The following is an 11,054-nucleotide window of genomic DNA, read 5'->3' as shown; positions in this document are numbered from 1 at the left end:
AACCGTGACAGGATGGAAGGATGGGGGGATAGAAGGTTGGAGTGATGAAGGGACGGAGGAATGGAAGGACACACCATCAGAGGAGCAGAAGGAACCCGGAACATGGATTTTGTACGCTCAATACGCACAAACACACATGCCAAAACAACTTGTACATTAAGGAGTTCTTACTTATTTTATTTACTTATTTTATTGTATTTAAGCATGGTTTAATTGTTTCACTGTAACAGCTTTTTTCTTTTCCTTATGGTGAAATTATGGTGCATCTTATCTGTAGCTACAGCATTTGTATCTGCTTTGTATTGTGATTTGAGTTTTATTGTTGATTTATTCAGATGATAGAATAACATATTTGTATATTATTCACATTTTCTTCTAATGGCCTCTACTTTTACAATGTCTTTGCATTGTGCTTTTTAATAAACTATTTTTTATCCACCAGATTGCATGAGTGTTTCTTACTGTACATGGATATTGTCATCGTCAACTTTTCCATACAACCTAATTTGGTTAAAATTCTTTTCATCCTAGTATAGATCTCAGGCTCCACAATGTGTGAGTTAAAAGGCAATCTGCTATTTCTGCATCCATTTTTGGACTTAATTATATCTACCCATTGAATCTTGAAGAATATAACATAAATGCCCCAAGAGCAAAGTTCAAAAGCTGCACCCCATCAGCTGAAGACCCTTAGAGATTTTTAGAATTGCTTCTTGGGGAAGAGTGTGCCTGAAAATAACAGTTCTTCTCAGTTTGATGATGTCATATACTCTGCAGGAGTTCTGAGAATCTAGTAACCTACATATGACTGACTGCCAGTTCTCCCATATTGCCTCCTCATCCTACAGACAGGTGTTAGGTTCTTATTTTTCAGAGTAAATCACTCACGGATACTAGAGAAGCTTTAACCAAGTTTAATTCTTCCCAAAGGTTCTGTACAGCTGTAATCAGACAGCAAAACATTTCTCTCCATCACAGTTATATCCATCCTACTTAAGACACTCCCTCTCTCCAATCCTTACAGTTTATGCCAAACAGGAAGAAGGTAACCAGATACTACACCCTGATTACTCCCTTAAGGTGAACTGACCTCAACCCCTCACCTCCTGACCTCAACCCCTCCTTCACCTAATCCACACATATCCATCTGTCTTCCCTATATCAACACGTCACTCTGCTCTCCTCCATCAAACACATTTCAAAGCCTTCTGGCTTTCTACAGAGAACCCTTAACTTCTGACATAAAACCCATTCTCTACCACTCTTTCTATTCAAGGCTTCTTCTCTGTCATTTATTTAATATCTCAATGTCCAAAGTTTAGCCGACTCCAACACAGGTAAAACGATTAATGACATTAGTGGTGTATGACTCTGACTGCTATCTTCAGTGTCCTTGCATGGTCTGGAAGGTCACTGTTCCACTTAGGGTTTTTTTGTGTTTATGTGTTTATGTCTATGTGGTCAGACAGACAGCCCGCAGCCAGCCAGGTCATTGTCACTGCTCCTGAGAAACAGTCACAGGAAGTGGCATCACCACAAGATGTTACCTGAAACGTAGAAGGGGGGCCTCTATTAGTAACATGGGACCCACTACCTTCTGAAAAAGTTGGCAGGTGTTTCCTGTACCTCAGCCACACTGACCTATGAGCAGGCAGATGAAGTCATGCAAACACTTCTACAGGTATATGAAGCCTAGAGGAAACTGCACCGACACTGTTATGACATTTTTGCTCTCGTTCTCTCTAACCTCCCCACACACACTCTCTCTCCCCCTTGCACTTTGTCTTTCTTTCTCTCTGTCTCTGTCTCACTCTCAATCTCGCTCTCTGTCTTTCTCTCTCATCTCCCAAGCCTTCTATCTCCCTCCTTTCTCTTTCTCTGCAACATTGAGCTGTCTGCTCACAAAGTAACAAAGCTACCGGTATATGTGAATCATCATTACCATTTTTTTTATTTTATTTCACCTTTATTTAACCAGGTAGGCAAGTTGAGAACAAGTTCTCATTTACAATTGCGACCTGGCCAAGATAAGGCAAAGCAGTTCGACACATAAAACAACACAGAGTTACACATGGAGTAAAACAAACATACAGTCAATAATACAGTAGAAAAATAAGGCTATATACAATGTGAGTAAATGAGGTGAGATAAGGGAGGTAAAGGCAAAAAAGGCCATGGTGGCAAAGTAAATACAATATAGCAAGTAAAACACTGGAATGGTAGATTTGTAGTGGAAGAAAGTGCAAAATAGAAAGAGAAATAATGGGGTGCCAAGGAGCAAAATAAATAAATAAATAAATACAGAAGGGGAAGAGGTAGTTGTTTTGGCTAAATTATAGATTGGCTATGTTCAGGTGCAGTGATCTGTGTGCTGCTCTGACAGCTGGTGCTTAAAGCTAGTGAGGGAGATAAGTGTTTCCAGTTTCAGAGATTTTTGTAGTTCATTCCAGTCAGTGGCAGCAGAGAACTGGAAGGAGAGATGGCCAAAGGAGCAATTGGTTTTGGGGGTGACCAGAGAGATATACCCGCTGGAGCGCGTGCTACAGGTGGGTGCTGCTATGGTGACCAGTGAGCGGAGATAAGTGGGGACTTTACCTAGCAGGGTCTTGTAGATGACCGGGAGCCAGTGGGTTTGGCGACGGGTATGAAGCGAGGGCCAGCCAACGAGAGCGTACAGGTCGCAGTGGTGGGTAGAATATGGGGCTTTGGTGACAAAACGATTAACCATTAACCACACAACCAGCAGCAGCTAGGAAACATAGGCTCCAAAACCACCACCATCAGACATCAACACAGTGACACACCGCAAACACACCCACGTCTCATCGTCTAACGCTCAAGCTGAGTGAAGGGTTATTTTCAGAGAGCAACTATAGAATGTGACTTCTTTTTCAGCTAGTATACAGGAATTATTTATAGAATAGCAGCCCTCATCAAAAGGAAGTCTCTGTCCTTTCTCCTCTCTACTCTTTCTTCTCTGTGTGTTTTGGTTAGTCAACTGCTAGCTACCAGTGACAGTGATAGATAAGGACATGTAGCCAGAGGAAACAGTCATACAACACCTTAAAGAGATGTCCGGTGGTCCTTTCTCCTGCTTCTCTAAATAGGGAATACTACTTATCCTACTCTCTACCTTCCAGTATCGTAAGTATTGTAACTATTTTTATATATTTAAACATTTTAAATATAAAATAAACGCGATGCAACCATCAACGAGAATGACACAAACAAGATTAAAAATCTATCCCCATTGCGATCCTCTTGAAAAAAATACAGAAGGCTTAGGTGGCTGCAGCATTCTGTAATGACCGATGCTGGAGTCGAGAAGCAGGCACGGGGAGTTCAACATTTAATGAAGAACAGACATGAAACAAGACAGGCACAGCATCAGCACACGGGAAAACAAGGACATGACAATCAATGCTGCAGCAGGGAATAGAGCGGGGAACCAGATAGATACAGGGGAAGTAATGACAGAAGTGATTGAGTCCAGCTGAGTCAAATAATGCGCGTGACGGGGGAAAGGCAGAGTGTGTAATGCTGGGGAGCCTGGCGCCTTTGAGCTCCAGGGAGGGGAAGAGGGAGCAGGCGTGACACCTATAGGGCATCTGTCTCATATTGGCAACTCTGGCTCTGGTGTGATGGCTATGAGAGTCTCTAATGAAATTGAAATAATTGGATTAATAATAAAAAACTTAAATGCCCTGCCCAACAGCTACACTGACTATGAAGCAAAATCCTGCAGCCAAATCTGAAGATGGAGAATCACCAGAAAGCTGGGTGACAGTGAGAGGTGCGAAGAGCTGTGTGTGTGTGTCTAGATGGTAAAACATGTGTTATGCTAGTCCCTCCAGGTTCTGTTGTCTCCATCTCTCTGCTGCCCAGGCTTCTGTGTGGTCTGCTGGCGGTGTCTCCCTTTCTACTGGTGTCCATCATGCTTATGGTGTAACGCTGCAGGGCTCGAGGTGACCACTTTCTTTCAGTGTGTATCTACAATCAACTTATCCAGCTTGATATTCTCCTTCTTTATGTCATTCTCTTATATCCTTGTCATCAAGTAAAATTGACTCAAATGGTTTGTTTCAAATGTAAATAGACAAAGTGCCCAGGGCCAACTTTTTCTGATACATTTCTTCTAAAGAAATCTTCAGCCCTCGAAAAGGCAAACAAACCTTCATTACTTCTGAGGCATTACATGTTAGGGCTGTGCAGTTGGACGAGCAGTTGAATCAGTTTAAGTCTAACGCTACTCTCCGTCCATTATATATTTCTAAAGGCATGTGTTCAACAGCCAAATCTGCTCAAGACGAGGATACAAAATATTACACATTACCTCTCTTTGATTTCAGTTTGTCAATTAAACAAGAGTGTATCATCTGTTATTGTTAAAAGGCCCATTTCAGTAAAACAATTGACATTGCTGTGTTTTATATACAGTACCAGTCAAAAGTTAGGACACACCTACTCATTCAAGGGTTTTTCTTTATTTTTTGCTATTATCTACGTTGTAGAATAATAGTTAAGACGTCCAAACTATGAAATAACGCATATGGAATTATGTAGTAACCACAAAAGTTTTAAACAAATCTAAATATATTTTATATTTGAGATGAAAGCATTGCACACTCTTGGCATTCTCTCAACCAGCTTCATGAAGTAGTCACTTAGAATGCATTTCAAGTAACAGGTGAGCATTGTTAAAAGTTATTTTGTAGAATTACTTTCCTTCTTAATGTGTTTGAGCCAATCTGTTGTGTTGTGATAAGGTAGGGGTGGTATACAGAAAATAGCCCTATTTGGTAAAAGACCAAGTCCATATTATGGCAAGAACAGCTCAAATAAGCAAAGAGAAACGACAGTCCATCAATACTTTAAGACATGAAGGTCAGTCAATCCAGAACATTTCAAGAAATGTAAACGTTTCTTCAAATGCAGTTGCAAAAGCCATCAAGCGCAATGACGAAACTGGCTCTCGTGAGGACCGCCAAAGGAAATGAAGACACAGAGTTACCTCTGCTGCAAATAAATGGTTCACAGAGTTCAATTTACAGACACATCTCAACATCAACTGTTCAGAGGAATCAGAGTGTATCAGGCCTTCATGGTCGAATTTCTACAAAGAAACCACTACGAAAGGACACCGATAAGAAGAAGAGACTTGCTTGGGCCAAGAAACAAGAGCAATGGACATTAGACCGGTGGAAATCAGTCCTTTGGTCTGAAATGTCTAAACTTGAGATTTTTGGTTCCAACCGCCGTGTCTTTTGTGAGACGCGGAAAAGGTGAACGGATGATCTCCGCATGTGTGGTTCCCCCCGTGAAGCATGGAGGACGAGGTGTGGGGGTGATTTGCTGTTGACGCTGTCAGTGATTTATTTAGAATTCAAGGCACACTTGACCAGCACGGCGACCACAGCATTCTGCAGCGATACGCCATCCCATATGGTTTGCACTTAACGGGACAATGACCCAAAACACTCCTTCAGGATGTGTAAGGACTATTTTACCAAGAAGGAGAGTGATGAAGTGCTGTGTCAGATGACCTTGCTTCCACAATCACCTGACCTCAACCCAGTAGAGATGATTTGGGATGAGTTGGACCGCAGAGTGAAGGAAAAGCAGCCAACAAGTGCTCTGCATGTGTTGGAACTCCTTCAAGACTGTTGGAAAAGCAATCCTCATGGAGCTTGTTGAGAGAATGCCAAGAGTGTGTAAAGCTGTCATCAAGGCAAAGGGTGGCTACTTTGAAGCATCTAAAATATAAAATATATTTTGATTTGTTTAACACTTTTTTTGGTTACTAGGTGATTCCATATGAGTTATTTCATAGTTCAGATGTCTTCACTATTATTCTATGTAGAAAATAGTAAAATTAAAACCCTGGAATGAGTAGATGTGTCAAAACCTTTGACTGGTACTGTATATGGGGGGCGTGTTGTATGTTGTATTAATTCTCATATGTCAAGTAAAAACTGATGATTCCCCACATCATTGTATATCTTTAAAATATAATTTCATTTAAGGACATATTCCTTTTACGGTCTGTATTACTGAGTTGAAACAATGCATTTACATCTTGAACATTCCTATACACTTGTTACTATGTTGTCACGTTCATTGAATAAATAATGGGACCAAGGCGCAACGTGAGTTGAGTTCCACATATTTATTAAAGTGAAACTTACAAAACAACAACAAAGATTTAACGAACGTGCCAATACGTAGTGCACATAGGCACTAACTATAAACAATATCCCACAACGCTGGTGGGAAAAGGGACACACTAAGTATGATCCCCAATTAGAGGCAACGATATTCAACTGCCTCCAATTGGGAACCATTCTCACACACCAACATAGAACTATAATAACTAGAAAACCCCCCTAGTCACGCTCTGAACTATTACACCATAGAGAACCCCGAGGGCTCTCTATGGTCAGGGCGTGACATGTGTAAAGCAACACTTTCTAACAAAATCTCTATGCACCATATTGCTGTCAGTCTTCTGTAAACCACATTTAGATTTGATTTCTACTGATATGAACCCATACAGAAGTGCTTCATGTCTGTACTAATATGATGACATAGAGAGAGGAAGGAATAAGAGGGCAGACACAGTAGACTGAGGGGTTATGTTGTTGCTATGTGACCAATGGCCCCTCCCAGTTGGGGGGAGTGCTGAGCTCTACAGCAGAGTCTCAAAACTCAATCGCTGGTTAAGTTTTGTTACTGAACTCTATGGAACATACTCAATCACTTTTTATAGGTACTGTTTTTACATTTGCAATCGCAACAAGTAATCTGCTCAGACCGCAACCAAGGATCATCAAAAGCCGTGCTATAAATTCTCTGACAAACACAAGATTCCGAAATGCCCTTCCAGACTCCCTCCACCTACCGAAGGAAGTTGGAATACAAAAATCGGTTAACCCCCTAACTGAGGATCTAAATTTAACCTTCCGTAATACCCTAGATGCAGTCGCACCCCTAAAAACAAAATCAACAATCCAAAATGTATTTTCAATACTATCGCAAAGCTAACTAAAAATCAGCATTCAACAAGAAAGGATGGTTTTCGCTTCAGCAGTGATGAATTCATGAACTTCTTAGATGAAAAGATGAAGATCATCAGAAAGCAAATTACGGACTCCTCTTTGAATCTGCGTATTTCTCCGTATCTCAGTTGTCCTAAGTCTGCACATAACTGCCAGGACCTAGGATCAATGGAGACAATCAAGTTTTTTAATCCTATCTCTTGACACATTTATGAAAATAGTAATGGCCTCTAAGCCCTCAAGATGCATAATGGACCCTATTCCAACTAAACTACTGAAAGAGCTACTTCCCGTGTTTGGCCCTCCTATGTTGAACATTATAAATGGCGCCCTATCCATCGGATGTGTTCCAAACTCACTAAAAGTGGCAGTAATAAAGCCTCTTTTGAAAAAGCCAAACCTTGACCCAGAATTTCTTTTAAAACTATCGGCCTATATCGAGTCTCCCATTCCACTCATACATTTTAGAGAAATCTGTTGCGCAGCAACTCGCTGCCTTCTTGAAGACAAATAATGTACACGAAATGCTTCAGTCTGATTTTAGACCCCATCATACTACTGAGACTGCACTCGTGAAGGTGCTAAATAACATTTGAATGGTGTCAGAACAAGGCTCTGCATCTGTCCTTGTGCTCCAAGACCTTAGTGCTGCTTTTGACATCATCGATCACCACATTCTTTTGGAGAGATTGGAAACCCTAATTGGTCTACACCAGTGGTTATCAAACCTTGTATAGTCACGTACCCCCTCTAGCACTAGGGTTAGCGCATTCTGAAATGTTGTTTTTTGTTTTTTGTAAGCCTGCCACACACACACACACACACACTGTACGATACATTTATTAAACATAAGAATGAGTGTGCATTTTTCTCACAACCCAGCTCGTAGGAAGTGACAAAGAGCTCTAAAAGGACCAGGACACAAATAATAATATAATAATAATCAATGATTTTGCTCTTTCTTTAACCATATAAACATATAAAACCTTATTTGTTCATCAAAAATTGTGAATAACTCATCACAGGTTAATGAGAAGGCTGTGCTTGAAAGGATAACTCTGCAATGTTGGGTTGCATTAAATCATTTCCCACACACAGTCTGTGCCTGTATTTAGTTTTCTTGCTAGTGAGGGCCGAGAATCCACTCTCACATAGGTGCGTGGTTGCAAATGGCATCAGTGTCTTAACAGCTTGATTTGGCAAGGGAGGATACTCTGAGCGCAGCCAAATCCAGAAATCTGGCAGGGGCTTCTGATTAAATACAATTTTCACAGTACCGCTTGTTGGAATTTCGATGAGTCTCTCTTGTTCAGATATCGGTAAGTGGACATGAAAGGGAGGGAGGGAGGGCATGAAAGGGCTAACGAATCCAACTGTGTGTGTCATCCGTTTAGGGAAAGTACCTGCATAATTGTACACCCAACTCACTCAGGTGCTTTGCTATATCACATTTGACATTGTCCATAAGCTTGAGTTCATTTGCACACAAAAAAATCCTACAACGGTGGAAAGACCTGTGTGCTGTCCTTGTTAATGCAGACAGAGAAGAGCTCCAACTTCGGCTCATAGAATGTAATTGCTGAGAGCCTGTAATTCTAGATTCAGGCAAGAAAAAACCTCACCCAGATACGCCAGTCGTTTGAGAAACTCTTCATCATGCAAGCGGTCAGACAAGTGAAAATTACGATCAGTAATAAAAACTTTAAGCGCGTCTCTCAATTTAAAGAAATGTGTCAATACTTTGCCCCTTAATAACCAGCGCACTTCTCTATGTTGCAAAAGCGTTACATGGTCACTACCCATATCATTGCAAAATGCAGAAAATACACAAGAGTTCAGGGGCCTTGCTTTAACAAAGTTAACAATTTTCACTGTAGTGTCCAAAACGTCTTTCAAGGTGTCAGGCATTCCCTTGGCAGCAAGAGCCTCTCGGTGGATGCTGCAGTGTACGCAAGTGGCATCGGGAGCAACTGTTTTCACTCACGTTACCACTCCACTATGTCTCCCTGTCATGGCTTTTGCCCCATCAGTACAGATACCAACATATCTTGACCACCAAAGTCCATTTGATGTCACAAAGCTGTCCAGTACTTAAAAAAATGTATTGACCCCCCCATAGATGTAATGGACATATACCAGGAGCTGTGCCAGGCCCGCCACATCTGTTGACTCATCCAGCTGTAACGCATGGAATTCACTGGCTTGTATGCGAAGCTGTAATTGTTTCAAAACATCTCTTGCCATGTCACTGATACGGCGTGAAACAGTATTGTTTGATTAAGGCATTGCTGTAACGGTCGTCGTATGTAATGGACCAAGGCGCAGCGGGTTGATTGCTCATTTTAACTTTTATTTGAACACTGAAAAACAAAACAAGAAAACGAACGAACGAACGAAGGAACGAACGAAGGAACGAACGAAGGAACGAACGAAGGAACGAACGAAGGAGCGAAGGAAGGAAGGAAGGAACGAACGAAGGAACGAACAGTAATGCAGAATACACACAGCTATGCAAAAACAACTTCCCACAAAACCCATTACAAAAACACCCCTCTATATAGGACCGCAGTAGCTCTTCGGCTGCATCAGATTCACAACTGTCAGTATCCATGCTAGCTGGTCTAACAATAAATGTACAATTACTGATGCTAGCATTGGATGTGCTCGTGGAAGCAGAACAACTTGTGTCATTGGGATAATCGCACAATCTCGCCCATACGCACGCACAGTCCAGTGCGAGTTATTCCAGCCCCTCGCAGATGCCGTGCTAGAGTGGGCATCCAGCCTGGTAGGAGGATGCCTGCACAGCGTGTCTGGTCACCGGTGCACCTCCTAGGACCAGGCTACCCTACGCCCGCTCTACGCACGGCAACCAGCAGGCCCCAGCACAGCCCAATTCGCCGTGTGCTAGCACCCCGCTTGTACAGGACTACTAGTTCCATCCAGCCAGGACGGGTTGTGCAGGAGGTGAGACCAAGACCGCCTGTGCGCCTCCATGGCCCGGTGTTTCCAGTTCCTGTCTCTCGTGCGGACCCGGATGTGCGAAACCCCAGTCTGGTACGTCCAGTACCAGCACCACGCACCAGACTTCCAGTGCGTCAACCCAGTCCGACTCGGCCTGTTCCCGATCCCCGCACTAGCCCTGAGGTGCGTGTTCCCAGGCTGATACCTCCAGTACCAGCACCACGCATCAGGCTTCCAGTGCGTCAACCCAGTCCGACTCGGCCTGTTCCCGCTCCCCGCACTAGCCCTGAGGTGCGTGTCCCCAGACTGGCACATCCAGTACCAGTACCACGCATCAGGCTTCCAGTGCGTCAGCCCAGCCTCAAGAGTTCGGCAATAGTGTGCAGTCCAGAGTATCCGGCAACAGTATGCAGTCCAGAGTATCCGGCAACAGTGTGCAGTCCAGAGTATCCGGCAACGGTGTGCAGTCCAGAGTATCCGGCAACGGTGTGCAGTCCAGAGTATCCGGCAACGGTGTGCAGTCCAGAGTATCCGGCAACGGTGTGCAGTCCAGAGTATCCGGCAACGGTGTGCAGTCCAGAGTATCCGGCAACAGTGTGCAGTCCAGAGTATCCGGCAACAGTGTGCAGTCCAGAGTATCCTGCAACAGTGTGCAGTTCAGAGTATCCGGCAACGGTGTGCAGTCCAGAGTATCCGGCAACAGTGTGCAGTCCAGAGTATCCGGCAACGGTGTGCAGTCCAGAGTATCCGGCAACGGTGTGCAGTCCAGAGTATCCGGCAACAGTGTCTAGTCCAGAACCGAGGGAGACTGCCTGTGATCCAGAACCAAGGGAGTCTGCCTGCGACCCGGAACCGAGGGAGTCTGCCTGCGACCCGGAAACGAGCGAGTCTGCCTGCGACCCGGAAACGAGCGAGTCTGCCTGCGACCCGGAAACGAGCGAGTCTGCCTGCGACCCGGAACCGAGGGGGTCTGCCTGCGACCCGGAACCAAAGGGATCTGCCTGTGACCCGGAACCAAAGGGGTCTGCCTGGGAC

Source organism: Salmo trutta, unplaced genomic scaffold, assembly GCF_901001165.1.
Source record: "Salmo trutta unplaced genomic scaffold, fSalTru1.1, whole genome shotgun sequence".
NCBI classification, from domain to species: domain Eukaryota; kingdom Metazoa; phylum Chordata; class Actinopteri; order Salmoniformes; family Salmonidae; genus Salmo; species Salmo trutta.
Note: the sequence above shows the minus strand (reverse complement) of the source record.